At 40.6% G+C, this 15124-nt stretch overlaps 1 long non-coding RNA gene across 1 annotated transcript; it reads right to left on the bottom strand.

Annotated features, from left to right (window-relative positions):
* Nucleotides 1-7166: 7166 nt before the first annotated feature.
* On the bottom strand, nt 7167-12511 carry LOC139999069 (uncharacterized). The gene is made up of 2 exons (XR_011804095.1): nt 12399-12511; nt 7167-9662 (listed from the first exon to the last, which is right to left on the bottom strand). It is a non-coding gene; the product is annotated as an uncharacterized lncRNA (long non-coding RNA).
* Between the last annotated feature and the right edge of the window lie 2613 nt (nt 12512-15124).

Raw genomic sequence — 15124 nt, 5'->3', positions numbered from 1 at the left:
AAGAGTAGATACACCTTGTGCAATGCACACTCTATAAATGAAACAGTATGTACTGAAACTTGCAAGTGATGGAGATAAAAGGTTGCCCAGCAGTTTTCCACTGCTGCATCTTTAAAAAGAAAAAAAGAAAAAAATAATCTTTCTTTGGGAAAGACTGTACAGTAATTAAAGAACACACATCCTTACTTTGGGATTTTTTCCAAATCAAAAAGAAGACTTTACTGGAATTGAAATAAAAGTAAGCTGAGCAAAGCAACTATTTTGTACAGTTTATGACTCTTACACAAATGTGTGTGACAGCAATGTATTTACATTCGTGCTTCAAGCTTTTGCCACTGCATCTGTGTTTGCCTTGATTGGAGTGCCTCTTCAGACCTCTGCATATCCCACAGGTCCTTTTAGATGTAAACAGTTTAATTCACTGGTATTTTAATACATTTATTGTATAGGGAGTAAGGAAACTGCTTGTCAGGAAACCAGATTCAAATTGGGTTAACCTAATATATCACAAGTTTAATTTTGCTAATCGGATTAATTTTCTATTTGCCATTAATATCCTTCTTCTCCAGTTACATAGTTACAGGAAGAAAAAAAACACCATACTTTTTATCGAATTTGTTGTTTTTAAACAAGAGCCTGCATGCTGCTTTCAGGCTATCACGTTTAGTATAGCTTTACATAAGTATTTCCTTATATTTGCAATCTTTTCCATAATTTGAGGGTTTGGGTGAGCAAGAGAGTCTCTTTATTCATTTGGTATGAACCAGAGAGGTCTTTGCCTCAGCACATCGCCAATAAACCGATGAAACAAACTTCTTTCTGGTGATTAGCTTCTCTCCCCGGCCTGTAGGTGGGTGTGTTTAACAGAAGGAAGGAGTAGGAATGCGCCTGTCAGCCTGCCTTTGCAGCTAATTAGCTCAGCATACAGCAAAGATAAGCAGTCCGGGGAGGTGGACCCTGCGGAGGGTCGTGGGGTTTGAGGCAATGCCTGATTGGGAGACGTGGGGAGATTCCTCAGGAATCCAGAGTTGGTACAGGACTTGCCTGACTCAGGCATGAGGGCAGCTTGTGGCTGCTTTCTGGAAAAGCAGAGCAGAGATGGACAGAACCTTGGAGTCTCTGCAACTTGTAATTGCCCAAGTTCTGCCTCATCGAGACCCTGCCCTGGTTTTTAAAGACTGTAAGTACCAAAGATAATGATTTTATTTCCCTGATAGTGAGTGTATTTAATTCAAATGTCTGTTGTACCCAACAAATTAAGAGAGAGAAGTAATTAACATGCTTGTACATGTATTCGTGTGCATACCACAAACTATCATTATTTTATCTTGCCTATTTGAAGGCAGTGTTGCTGCTTATTTTTTAAGTTTGCATTTCAGAAAACTGATTCACAACTTTTACCTAGGATATTTAATTACATTCTAATAACATGGTAAAAACTTTACTGCTTGACAATTTTGGAAAACTTTATGCCAACTCTCTTTCTGTGGTTAGTTTGTCCTATAAATTACCTTTCTTGACTGTAGTACTGCAAAATATCAAATATTGCAATCTTAAAACATAAGATGTTTTCCTGCAAGTATATGGAATGTGATTTCCCTCCCCCCCCCCCATATCAGACTTGACTATGGATGCACTTTTTAAACCTGGCCAAAACACTTTATTCTCTCTTTCTCTCTCATTTTACAAACTATCCCTTGTGAAATGTTCTGAAGTACCTTTCAGTAGATGGCACATAATAAACTGGCCTGATGCATCCCTTGAAACAGAGTTCAATGCAACTCACATCACGGAAATAAGAGTATTTAAATTTGAATTTATGATTTGAGTGGGGCTATGCATGGAACAAAGTGCTATTTAATTAGTAATTTCTTAGAAAATACATCCACAGATTTCATACAATGGAAAAAACCCTCTTCAACAGATCAAATGAAACAATAGTTAAATTCCATTGTTCTCAGTTTTCTTCACAGGTGAATGAGATCTCTTGATGTCATGCCCCCAAATCTGGTCCTACATAAACAATTTGATTGTAAAATTAGTATTTTGCTGGGTGTCATTTCAGTCTGAATCACCTAGTCAATCATTTAACATGCAAACAATGCTGGAACAATGTTAGATTTTTAGAAGGGAGTTTTATTTATTTATTTATTTAACATTCACTTCTAATCGTAATCTCCCGTGTGACCTGAGGCACACTGCAGAGACATTTATTTAATCTCCACTTCATTCTTTTGTCAACAGCTCTGTTAGAGTTAATAAAATCAGTCTCATACAGTCAACTGTTGCCTTCTAAACTTGCTGTAAAAGGAATAAAGACTTAAAGACATGGCTAGTGATGGACCTAGGGGAAAAACCCATGTACATCTGCATTAAACAACTCCACTTGCCAGATTCTTATGCTCATAGCCACACTGAAAAGTCAGAGGCTGACCCAGTAGTTCCCTGGGACTAAGTTGGATTTACTCTTGTAGAAGGATGCTACTCTTGTGTGAATGTAGCATAAGGATCTGTCCCAGAGCTTAGGAGTCTGACATCTGTTTCTCAGGCCACCCTGCAGGAGGTTTGTATGCTGCTGGGTAGGTTTGTATTACTGTTGCAGTCTTGGGACCTCGTGGAGCAGTCTGTGAATGTACACACATCACAGGAACAAAGAATTTGATCGGGGTGCAGTGTGGGGGGTGGGCTCGAGGAGAGGGGCATTCCCTTTCATAAGTTTCCACTGGTAACCAGTTCCTGCAGGTCTACTGACAAGGCTTTTATTGAAAGTGTATGTACAAGCTGCTTGGACAATGCATTTGTGACCACCCACAGATCTAAGGGAGGGAGAGATGATTAAATAGAAACAAAAGTGCGAGTGGATTCGAGTAGTTTTGTTTTTTTTTTTTCTACTTTAGATTTTCTGAGGTATGAAAAGAATTTTGAAGGCATTCTAATATAAATTTAACCTATACAGGCTTGAAGTTGCTGTGAGTGTGTGCCACTAATTCTGACTGGTGACAGACATTCATAGTGCTTTGTCTGATGAGTCAGATGAGAATTTACATGCATTCTTTTTATCTTCAGCAAAAAGTCATCTTTAGATCTAGGTGGTGTCCATCTCTGACTTTTAATCAGATTTAAATACAGCAAGCAAGTATTAGACTAGAAAGAACATAGTGTCTCATGTTTCCCCATGGGACCACGTCCACATCTCTTACAAACGCATTACTTTCAGACCTTATTGGAAAGAACAAAGTAAGAATGAAGTCCATTCAGGATCTACTTTGTTGCAGCAGCATCTACCCTTTTCACAATGTGGTGTGACTCAGTATGTCAACAGGACTGAGTTTTGCTAGAGCAAGATGTCAGAGCAAGTCTGCTCATCACTGCTCAGCACCACATACACTTTTTGTTCCCATTCCAACCTAGAGGTCTTGGCTTGCACTGTCCCAACACTTTGTTCTGTTGGGAATGTCTCACAGAGGGCTTTCTTCAACAGCAGCAGGGAGAGACAAGATGTTCAAAAGTCCCTGCCCTCCTGGGTGCAGCTTGCAGGAGCAAATACAGTGAGTGGTGCTGTGCCTGCTGCAGCAGTGCTCCTTCTGGGCTAGCATCTGCCCAGCAGAGGCAGAGATGATGGGATTTGGGAAAGATGCAAGATCATGGCTGGGTGCCCTGGCAACAAGACAGCAGGGATAATTTGTTTCTCACAAGTTCCTCCCTGCCATGAGAATGCTTTATCCTTATAGTGGTAAACAATCTTTGGCAGAGAGCAGGGGTCTGAGCAAGGCCCCGTGGTGCAGGCCTGTCACCAGCCCACTGATGGGGGACGGGGAACAGTGGGCTGCAGAGGGGCTGGCAGCTCCAGCAAGAATGGGACAGGCAAAGACATGGAGGAGGAAGGCAAGAAGAAGGAGCCCAGTGCTCAACCCATGCTACTGCAAGAGTTGTGTTTGCTTTTTGGTGTGTGTGTTTCCCTGAACTGTGCGCTGTATGTAGCTTCCATCCCAGATAACATGATAAAAAGATAATGCTTTCTACCATGCAGACCTAATTAACCCCAGCACTGGTCTAATCCATATGCTGACCTTATTACGACTTCGTTTTCATATCAAAAAATATTATGGTATCAGGTAGGAGTTACGATAAAGCTTGGAAAAAAGCTAAGTACTTCCAGAAAGTCTTTTTAAGCCCTGACTTGAATTCATGGTTCCTAGATGGATTGCTACTTGGTTGGTTTGTGAACATTTAGCAAAGTGATTTTACATCAGCTGAACAGCACTGTGTCTCCATTTCTTTTTACTGGTAGCAACAAATCGCACATTTTCCTTTGCACGTTTTGCCAGCAAAGATTTCAGGTCAGCAATAGATGGACAGGTTAGACTGTAGAGTTTTTAATAAGAAAGTATGTTAACTTATGGGGATCTGCCCATAATTTTTGGTAGAATCAGCCCAGCTCACTTTTCTTCATTTAACATTGAAATAGATTTGTCAGTGGGTACCATACTAGCTCTCTGATACAAGCTTTTAAATTGAAGTGCACTATAGCCAGAGTAAGTCAGTTGCCTTGGAGAAATATTACAAGATTAAAAGTTTTATCAAACAAACAGTCTTTTCCTTTCTAGATTAATGTTATTATTACTATACTATTCCTATGCGAATCAGTTATACTTCTGATTATCACAGGAGATTGACCAATTTATAATTCTTTATTGCTATATTCAGATGCTGAAATTATACCAAGGTTCTTATCATTTTCCCATGTAATGCTACATAAGAATGTAGACCAAGCCAAGCTGTTCGGCAATGATTAACAGTTGTCTTCAGACTATCAGCTTAAAAACACCTGACTTTAGTATGTCTACTCATTCTGTTCCAAGTGATAACCTGCTTACTCAATTCATAACGCTGCAGGGATTGACTTTTTGCCTCAGTCCAACGGTGGTGTCAGTGAAACCCTCCCAGTCTCTACCCTTCCTTTCCCTAGCTGCATCTAAATCTGCTGTGACTACAAACATACCAATGGTTCGCAAAGCCTACACCATTCTCTGAGCTGCTTGCCTCCAACATCTTCTTCTTTCTTCCTTTACTTGGTAACATGTTCAGAATGGCTCTTGAGGAGGCCATCCAGTTCATTTATTTAATTTTATTTTGTTCTTTTTCCAAATCCTTGAAGTCTAGGAACTGTCAGTCAGTGCTGGATTTAAGGTAGCCATTGCCAATTAAAGATGTTGCTTCTCACAAGTGGAATCTCACCCCACAATCAGATCTTCTTTTCCTGAAACAACATCTTGCTACTTTTTGTGCTTTTTAAGGGTTTTAGACAGAATCACCTAGTAGTCCACTGCTAGATCAGCTCACTCATATAGCATCCAAATCCATCATGGAGAAGGAAAAATGCCCCTGAAGTCCTCTCAGCATATTGTTGGTGTCCCAGTACATGATACTTGATAATGTTTTTATATATATTTAACAATATACCTAATTTCATTAGGTTTAGTAAGGATATGGGGCTTTTTATTTTTGTACATATACATGGAGAACAGAATAGTATAGCATATGGACCAGAATATCCTAACAAAATCACTGCTAACATGCTAATACATAACATAATATATATGATAAATGCATAGTAAGATCATGGGAAAATTAATTGATATTGCCTACTCGCATTTGTACCTTTTTTTTCCTAAAGCTATTATTTATATGTTTAAAAATATGCAAAATAAATCAAAAGAGAAGCAATAAAACCTTCCCTCAAAACAGCTGGATCCCACTCCAGTTGCTGCCTTTTTTTTTTTTTTTTTTTTTCTAGAGATTTAAACAGTATCTCTTTGCTAGCCTGAGCCCAATTTAACAGCTTCCCTAAGATGTATGCATTAAGTTACAAGCCTTAATAGGCTGCAGCTGGGGAAGGGTGCACTTGTAACTTATGAACTTTGTTTAAACGATATAGTTTTACTGATTATGTGCCATGGCTTGATTTAAGACATGTAAGGGAACTTTACTAGCCTCTCACTGAAGAATCTTCTTTAATAGATTTCATATTACATATTTCTTTCATTCAAAAAGCTTGTATTTTTCTTCTGCATTCACGTATTAAATTAAATCCACGAAGGCAGTTAAAAGGACTTTTAGAAACAGCTGTTTTAAGTTTTAAAATGACAAAGTAGGTGGTTATCTTGTGTGTGTGTTCTTTATACTCCACTCTCTCGGCAGTGAGACGTTGTCAAGTATATGACTCCATTCCACTTCAGTGGCAGAGTCACTTGGCTCCCACTCCGATTTGCCCTTCCAGTCTTGGCCAAAACACCCCCCTCCCAGTTGGCCAGCCTCCTGTTTATGGCATTGTTTGTTTGCCTTGGTTGAGGTGAATGCCTAGCCAGTATTTTAGCAGTAATTCACAGAAACCTGGAGCTATTTTTTTTCTGGCATCAATGCAGTGCAAACTTACTGACATAATCCAAGTTGGAGAGTTCTGTTTCCCACTTAGAATGATATTTAATTTGACTCACAGACTTCCTTGAGCAGAGGCAAGACAGTTGCTACTGAAAGGTGAGAAATTGTCTGGAAAACAATGTTGTGTTATAATAAATGTGTTATCATTTAATCCTCTTTCAAACACAGTTCACATCAAACTGTATTTCTGAACTCTCAAAAGAGCTCAGGGTTCATTTAGGGTAAATGCAGCTGTATAACCCACATATTTGTTGTTCCACAGAACTCGCAGCCTGTCCTAAATTCAAATATATATATATATATAAATAAATAAATAATAAAAAGTCCTTAGAGTCTAGGAAAACTTCAAGAACTCTACCAGGATTTGCACTTGGGGACAGCTTCATTTGGTACAATGCTCAGCCCCTGGGCAAGAGGCTTTTCCAGCTGAGTAAAAAGCAAAGTAGAGAAGAAAAATCATCTTCTCACCTCGTAACTAGGCATTACAGCCAGCTTCAAATAGACTATTGTGGAACCATTAATATTCACAGATGGGAGAGTACTAAAGGAGGGTATATGGAATTCTTGCTCTTGAACTTGGTGATGCACGTACTACTATGAAACTCTAACTGAGAAAGATCTGAGGTATAAAGTGGATAAAATATTGTCTGAATGGGGTCTTGGCATTGCCTACAACAAAATCAATACTGTTAACTAATTCAGCAACTGACAGTGTACAAAATAAATTGTTTTAAAGCATGGATGATTTAATCCTGAAGAAAATTGTTTGTCATTGCATACAAATACTATAAGCATTATCTTAAAAACTCAACCACATCATAGGCATCTTTCAAAATACGAAAGTCAATTACAATGAGAATGTCCTTTCAAAATGAGACGTAAATTACAGTATTTTGCTGCATTAAACCATGAATCTTGTTGTTTCATTTATGTACTTCTGAAAATTCTCATTGTTTTCCATACTGCATTTTTAGACTTAAGCCAGTTGGATTCCAAATACTGATATACAGCATAGAGACTGAACAACATTCTGCCTGGAATGTTTAGAAATGAAGGCAAACAATGCATGTGATTGCAGGAAAAATGAATATTGAGAGATCTTAATACAACATTAGTAATCATCATATTAGTAATCATTAGTTACTATCTTAGAATAGTAACTTAGTATATTTGATTGTGCATCTGATCATATGTATACATTTTTCACATCTTCCTAAACTACTACAAATCCATGTGATACATAATGAAGGAAAAAAAAATAATAGTGGCTGTAGTGGCTGTTAGGCATAAATAAAATCTTTTTTTTTTTTTTTTAGTAGAGAACTGTTTTCACACACACCGAATTTTTACAAGTTTAGCTGAAATTGTTTTAATTATATATTTGAAATTGATATGCTGTTTTAATTTAATGATGATAAACATACTGATTCAAGCTAAACAGTTGAGTAAAATAAAATTAATTAAATCAAAACATAAAGAATTCTTGGGGAAAAAAAAGTTTGAGGCTTTGATATCATGGCTGCATTCTGTAGTTTAACCTGATGCATCTTCATGTTCATCACTGTTTTGAGGTGCTAGTTTTGGCTAGGATTGAAAAAATCACAGCAAAAACTGCAGTGATAATTTGATGCTGCCACTACATATATACCACCAAGTATTTCCTGCTACCATCCTCACAGCTAAGCCAGGTTTTATGTTTATCCAATTCAGTACAAACCCAGGCACTTTTAATTACTTAATTACAGAGATATCCAGCTGCACTGTGGGATAGGCACATAGCTTTCATTTGACAGAAATTCTAAACAGAATAAAAATGATGCTGCTCAGCTACTGTTTCTGTGTTAGTCATACACGTATTAGTTTAATCTGTAGCAGCTACTCACTGCTTACTAGTCCTCTGGTAAAATATTGCTTTATCTGTAAAATTTGAGACAGCTTAAAGCATGTTTCAGGATTTCAGGAAAAGAAGGGAAATATATTTCTGTTGGTGTATTGCAGTGAAAGTAGATACCTCTCTATAGCTCTAAAAAGTCTTTTGAATATTAGTTTTCAGAGTGGAAACTTTCAGCCAAGTGAGAGATGCAGGCTGTCTAAATGCTGAATTACCATCGAAAGGACTCATGAACAAGAATGGAAATTAAAACAGAAATTTTACACTCTGAACTCTTAATTTCTGTAAAACTAACAACAGAAGAGAAGCAAGGATCAGACACACAGCAATTTAGGTCACTTATTGCTATCATTGGTACTAAACAGTTTAAATACCTGTTTCTTTTATAGACCACTATACCAGTATAATTTCCTCTTGGTAAGCAAAAGCACGCATGATATTTATGGGTAGTTTCCCCTCCATCAATGAGGGGCTTAGGATACTAAAATCTAGGGACTTGGACTGGACAAAAAATGATCATGCTTGGGATTTCCCTGTGCAGCTTTGCCAATTGCATTGTACATCTTCTTAGAAGACTCAGCAGTTTATTACCTACAGAATAATCGATCTCATCATGATGTGGGAGAAATCAAGCTTTATTAAAATTTATTTATTTATTGTTTTACCAAAAGTTGTATCATACAGGCTGAATGATGAGACCAGAAAGAGTACTGTGGGTTACCTACACCACCAAATTCATTATTCCTGTGGACTTTGCATTATTGTTTTTAAGGACTGCACTCTTGGACAACAGTTGTTTCAAAAACCAAAGCACTTTATGGAAACATCCTAAATCAGTGATATTCTTAAAGCTGATACTTTCTGTTGCTATCTATTTCAATACCAGTAAAGGACTGAATGTCACCAATACCATTCTCACACTGAAGCAACAGCTCCTACTGAATTGTCATGTTTAAACTTGGAAATTTTACATTCATGAATTTTATGTTCAAATATCAGTTTTCACTTAATGGGTTTAAAATTAGATTGTTACCCAATGTGTGCATGCTCTGTGGAGCAGAAGGTCTCATAAAAAAGAAAAAAAAAAGAAGAAAAAAAAACCACTCAGATGTTTACATCAGTGAGGTATTCAGCCAGAGACCAATTTCTGAAGGTGGATTACCATTTGGAGTCCGTACCGGTAGCAGTTTCCCTGGCTAGTAGACCAGTTTTTCTCCCACATTCATCATCATTTAGAAAAGCAGAAGTCAGTTTCTGTGGTTAAGAGTTCCTCAATATTTCAGTTTTTTCTCACAGCTGCACTGAGACAGTGGTTATCCCAACGTGTTTCCTGTTACAAATACAAAATTTATTCAGATAGCTTTCTTCTTTACGGTGAAGCAATATTCCAATGCCATGAGAGTTCTGCAGCTTTAAATGCCCCAAATGCCAGAACTGGTAGGAGCCAACACTGCTGCTGCATCCGTGACACCATCCAGTGGCAGACAGCAGTGTGCTCCAAACACCCTGCCTCACCTCCCCAGAGCTCAGACCACGCCACCCACACTTCCTCATGGCTTGAGCACAGCAAAAAGGGAACTGGTGATGACCACACTCTGTGTGTCTGCCCTTGTCATGGCTAAATGCCAAGAAAAGCTGTTGTCTGTGAGAGCAGTGCAGCTGCCAGAAGTCAGGAAACAGGCGGTGACAATATTGGAGCTCACATTGCTCACCCTGCAGCAAACAGAGCAATGCCCTGTCCATAGATTGCATGTGAGCTACCACCAGGGTGACACTGTCTCAAAATGGATCACTTCTACATTATTCCACTACTAACAAGGTCAGACGAGATGAAGAAAGAGGAAAATTATACATGTATGAGGAAAATTATCTCTGCCACTGATTCCTGTATGCACTAATACTTGATACTGAACCAGTATCAGTACTCTGAAGGACCCATACTGCTGCCTAGGGCTTCCATATTTCCACTGGAAGGTCCAAATTAAGAAACATACTTCTTACCTTCTGAATTTAAATTTTCAAGTGAGAAATGATGAACATCATACACAGCTGTTTTTTTTTTGTTTGTTTGTTCATTTGTTTGTTTTTGCATAGTGTTGTGGTTTAACCTATTAGGCAGCTAAGCACCATGCAGACATTTGCTTACCCTCCTCCCTCCCTCTGTGGGATGGGGGACAGAATCAGGAAAAAGAAAAAGAAAAAAAAAAAAAAAAGGAAAGAAAGCCTGTAGGTTGAGATAAAGACAGTTTATTTGGAGAGAGGAAAAAAAAAAAAAAAGAAGAAGAAAAAAAAGGAAAATAATAATAATGATGATAAGAGTATTAATACCACTAATGTGTACAAAACAAGTGATGCACAATGCAATTGCTCACCACCTGCTGAACGATGCCCAGAAAGAAAGAAAATTATCTCTAAGCTACACATGGCTCTGTAAAAGGAGTCTAGATAAACTATACTAAAATTCTTTTCGAGTCCAAGCCGAAAAGTGTTGAGAAAACCCCAACACAGAACGTAAAACTTTGGAGTACTGGCTCAATAGTCATGATGTCAATTGGATTTCTGGTTTTCACATTTCTATTTTCACATTAGCCTGCAACTATTATCATCATAATATACAACACCTTTTTTTCCAGCTACTTCATAAAGTTTTGCATTAAAAGTCAGCTGCTTTCCTTGCATGACCATGTGTTTTTGTTTTTGTTTTTGTTTTTGTTTTTTGAGAATGGAAAAGAGGAATCTGAGTATAACATTTTCTCATGTTTGAAAGTGAGCAGCTTAATGGCTGCTGTGATATCGAAGTTCCAACACATTGACTTAATAGTACAATATTGCTGACCTGCAATTTATGTACTACAGTAGCCTGCAATCCCAGAAAGTCCAAAATTGCCACAAAATCATATTTTTCACACCAGCAGAAATAATCACAGACATTTTATTATCAATAATAAATGTATCAAGCTCATATGTCTGCATTTCTTGTGTAACACAGAAAACACTAAGATCAAGGACATGTATGCATCCTACATTCAGCATTTTTATGTCTTTGACAGTGAATGTCGTAGCAATATTGCAGGAGTTCTGGGAAAGCAAACAGAAGCAGAAGGCCGTATTCCCAAGCGAAGGCATCATTGTGTATGAATCACTGAGCTCCCTGGGCCCACCATTTGTGAGCTATGTTACCTTGCCGGGAGGAAGTTGCTTTGGTAACTTTCAGGTAAGTGTCAGCTTCCAATCTTTGCCAGGGGAATTTTGTCTATTTATTTATATATTTATTCAGGAAAATTCTTTTGCCATAGAAGATACAGGACAACTACTTCTGTAACAATGAATACTACACTTGACTTTTCCAATCTCATTCTGTCCCAGCCCTCACTGACTTGAGAGACAAGGTACCTGAAGGAAAACAACACAGAGTTCTAGGAATGATTTTACCAGTCTTGTCTCTGGTTTCCAGTCATATCTACAATGAAGTGAAACATTATGAGTAACTCAAGTCAGGCCAGATATGTCCCTTCTACGTCAATAACCAAACCTGTCAAGTTAAGAACATGGAATTAATGAAAAGGAAATCCTTCTATTTTGATCTGAGTTCACTTTTTTTTTTTTTTTTTTTTTTTTTTTTCTAGACCAAGAAGAACCAGCAAAAGTCGGGTGAAAAATGAAATGAAAAATGTTAAGGCCAGGCAGCTTGCTCACTGCAAGTGCTAATCTGAAAGCAGATGGAGTGCATCTTCATACACTCCATCCTGAGACACTCCACTCAACAGGCCAGACCAGCTGATGAAGTGCATTGCTGTCCTGAAGTTTCATGTGATGGGCTACTTTTAAGTCTCTTGTTTATGCTGTAGTACTTGAGGTCTATGGCAGGACCACAGCACACTCTTATTTGTCTACCCTTCTTTCTTGATCGTGTGTGGGAAAGAGAGAACGTGCAGAGGCCCTCAGCCACATGGTGCACCTGTCACTCTGTGCAGCTACATACCTGAGCCAAAGTACCAAACTTCATGCTTGTGAAAGGACTTTACACAAACTACAGAAATCTAAAATGAAGCATCCAAACACTTACAGAAGGGTGGGCCCTCTCGATGCACCTCAACGTGGGATCCACAAGTCCTCACGTGGTTTCATCCAGCACACTTCTCTGTCCCTCCTCGCTAAACTTGCTCAGAGGCAGCTGTTACCAAGGTGTCACAGTGACATCATTCAATTCTGTTTCTGAAGTCATCACCGTAGGCCCCTGGCAGCGGCAACACAACACTCTCTCTTGCTAAGGCGAATGTCTCAGAAACAAGTAGAGAAGTCCCACTCTCCCCAAGCTGACTTTAATTGGAGTAGTTCCAAAATTATTCTCTGCCCCCCTACATCTGGGGAAGGTGTGTGAGAAATCTTTTCCTTAAGAAAGGATTACAAGCCAAAAAAAGCTTGCTTCTGATACGTTCCCCTTCCTTTTAGAGCTGTTCACCTTTGATTTCCAAGGAAGAAAAAAGAAGGTGAAATCAACAATTCTCCTCCTCCGAGTTGGGAATATGAAATAAGCCCAATTATTTAGGAAGCCTGAAAAAGGAAACTATACATTTCCTTGTTAAACACCTTGTTGCTTCTGAAAACTTTTCCAGTACTTTGCAGCTGCAGTGCTTTTCGGTGAGTGGGCAGCCGAGCTCCATCACGGCCACTCTCTCCCTCCCCCTCCTCAAAGAGAAAGGGAGAGAAAATACGAGGCAAAGGGCTCAAGGGTTGAGACAAGGACAGGGAGATCGCTCAACAAGGATCGTGATGGGCAAAGCAGACTCAGCATAGGGAGACAGTAAGATTTCCTGCCTAACTACTACTACTACCAGGCTAGACAAGTGAGAACCAAAGGAAAGAAACCAAAAACACCTTCCTTCCCCCCATCTGAGCTCTTCCAGCTCCTCCCCCCGTGCAGCGCAGGGGAACAGGGGGACTGGACTGGGGGTTGTGCTCAGTCTGTAGCACTTCATCTCCACCACTCCTTCTCGGTCCCTCTCTGCCCCTGCTCCACGTGGGCTCCTCTCCACGGGCTGCAGCTCCGGCCCGGGGCCTGCTCCTGCGGGGGCTCTCCATGGGCCGCAGCCTCCTCCAGGCCACATCCACCTGCTCCACCGGGGGCTCCTCCACCCATGGGGGGGCTGCAGCGTGGAGATCTGCTCCATGGGGGACCCATGGGCTGCAGGGGGACAGCCTGCTCCACCAGGGGCCTCTCCCTGCACAGCCCGCAGGGGAACTGCTGCTGCCTGCCTGCACCACCTCCTGCCCTCCTGCGGCGCTCACCTGGGAGCTGCAGGGCTGCTTCTCTCACGCTTTCACAATCCTCTCTCCCAGCTGCTGTTGCACAGCAGTATTTTCCCCCCTTCCTTAAATCTGCTCCCCCGAAGCCCACCCAGCAGCACTCCCTGCCTCGGCTCTGGCCAGCAGCAGCTCCTTTTTGGAGCCATCTGGAGCTGGCTCTGCTCTGATGCTGACAAGATGGGGCTGCATTCATTTCCAAACTGGCTGTCATAAAAGCCTTCACCTTTGCATTACATTGAGGCAGCGGTGATCTCAGCCTTATTGTATTGCTCTGCGTAATGTAGCTCCCAAAAGAGATCCCAAGGTCCAGAACAGACATGGAAATAACTGGGGGGTTGTAAGGAAAACAATTGCATTCCATCTACATGCTTGGGTGTTATTAACAGAGCTTTGTATACTGAGCTGGTGCTTGGTAGGAGAAAAACCATAAATCTTCCCTAGGAAAGTAGGACCCCCTCAGCTACATACTGCTGTGAGGAAACTCAGATGTAAGAACACACTTAAATAACACATCAGCAGAGCTGTTGTGCTCCTGACCACCAAAGGCACCTTTTTCCAACACCGTCGTACTGGAAGTTGATGCAGCTGGTTCCATCCTTAACGTGGGACTGTACAGTGCTGTAAAAGAAATATTTTTTCACAGCTTTGGAGAAAGTGAAGCAGAGAAAACCCCACCTAACCACTGATACCTGGACCCCAAACTGCCACAGACTGACAGCGATGCCCACTGGATATCTCCTGCTGCCTTCTGACTGCTCCAGCAGAAGTCCCGTTTGAATTAGCCAGCAGGTCCCTCTGAGTGGCTTTGCTGAAACTCCTGCCGTAGGAAGTATCCTACGGGAGCCAAGTTGCTAAACTGATGTGTGGTTTTCCCTTAACCCCCTCAGCCCTGACTTTGCAGCTCCTGACGACACTGCCAACGTGTGCAGTGTCACCGTGTGCCAACTAGGTGCCAGCTGCCATGGTTTATAGATTGTAAAATGAGTGATTTGGGACTCGTGAGCACTGAGAACAGGTTAGCAATTGCTTAAGAGCTTTACTTGTGTCGCTCTGGGGCAGGGAGATGGGTGAAACATCTTAGGCTTGAAAGTGATTCCCTGCAGAGGGACGTGCTCAGATCTGTACAACAGATCTGTCGTTTTGGTCACCTTATCAGATCCCTGCTTGAGAGGTTGCTTGCAAGAATCGATTCCTCTTCACCTTGATGTGTCAAGCTAAAGACAGATCTGTGCCAAAGCACTGTCTGATCAGACGAGTGCCTCAGTTCAGGATTGTTCTTGGACAGCTCCAGAAACACCAGGACGATCAGCGCCTTCAGGAACAGATTAATTGGATCTCGAGGCTCTCATAAAACAGGTCCCTGAAGTTTGAAGACTCTTCCAATAGTTTGGGCCAGCAAGGAGCAGCTGTACCTGGCGGCTGCGGTAACTCGGGGCTCAGAGTCTCAGAGAGCGTGCTGAAAGGTGACCCCCAGCTGGCTGCTGG

This window comes from Anas platyrhynchos, chromosome 19 (genome assembly GCF_047663525.1).
Source record: "Anas platyrhynchos isolate ZD024472 breed Pekin duck chromosome 19, IASCAAS_PekinDuck_T2T, whole genome shotgun sequence".
NCBI classification, from domain to species: domain Eukaryota; kingdom Metazoa; phylum Chordata; class Aves; order Anseriformes; family Anatidae; genus Anas; species Anas platyrhynchos.
The sequence above is the reverse complement of the archived record's forward strand: the minus strand, read 5'-3'. Positions and strand labels throughout refer to the sequence as shown.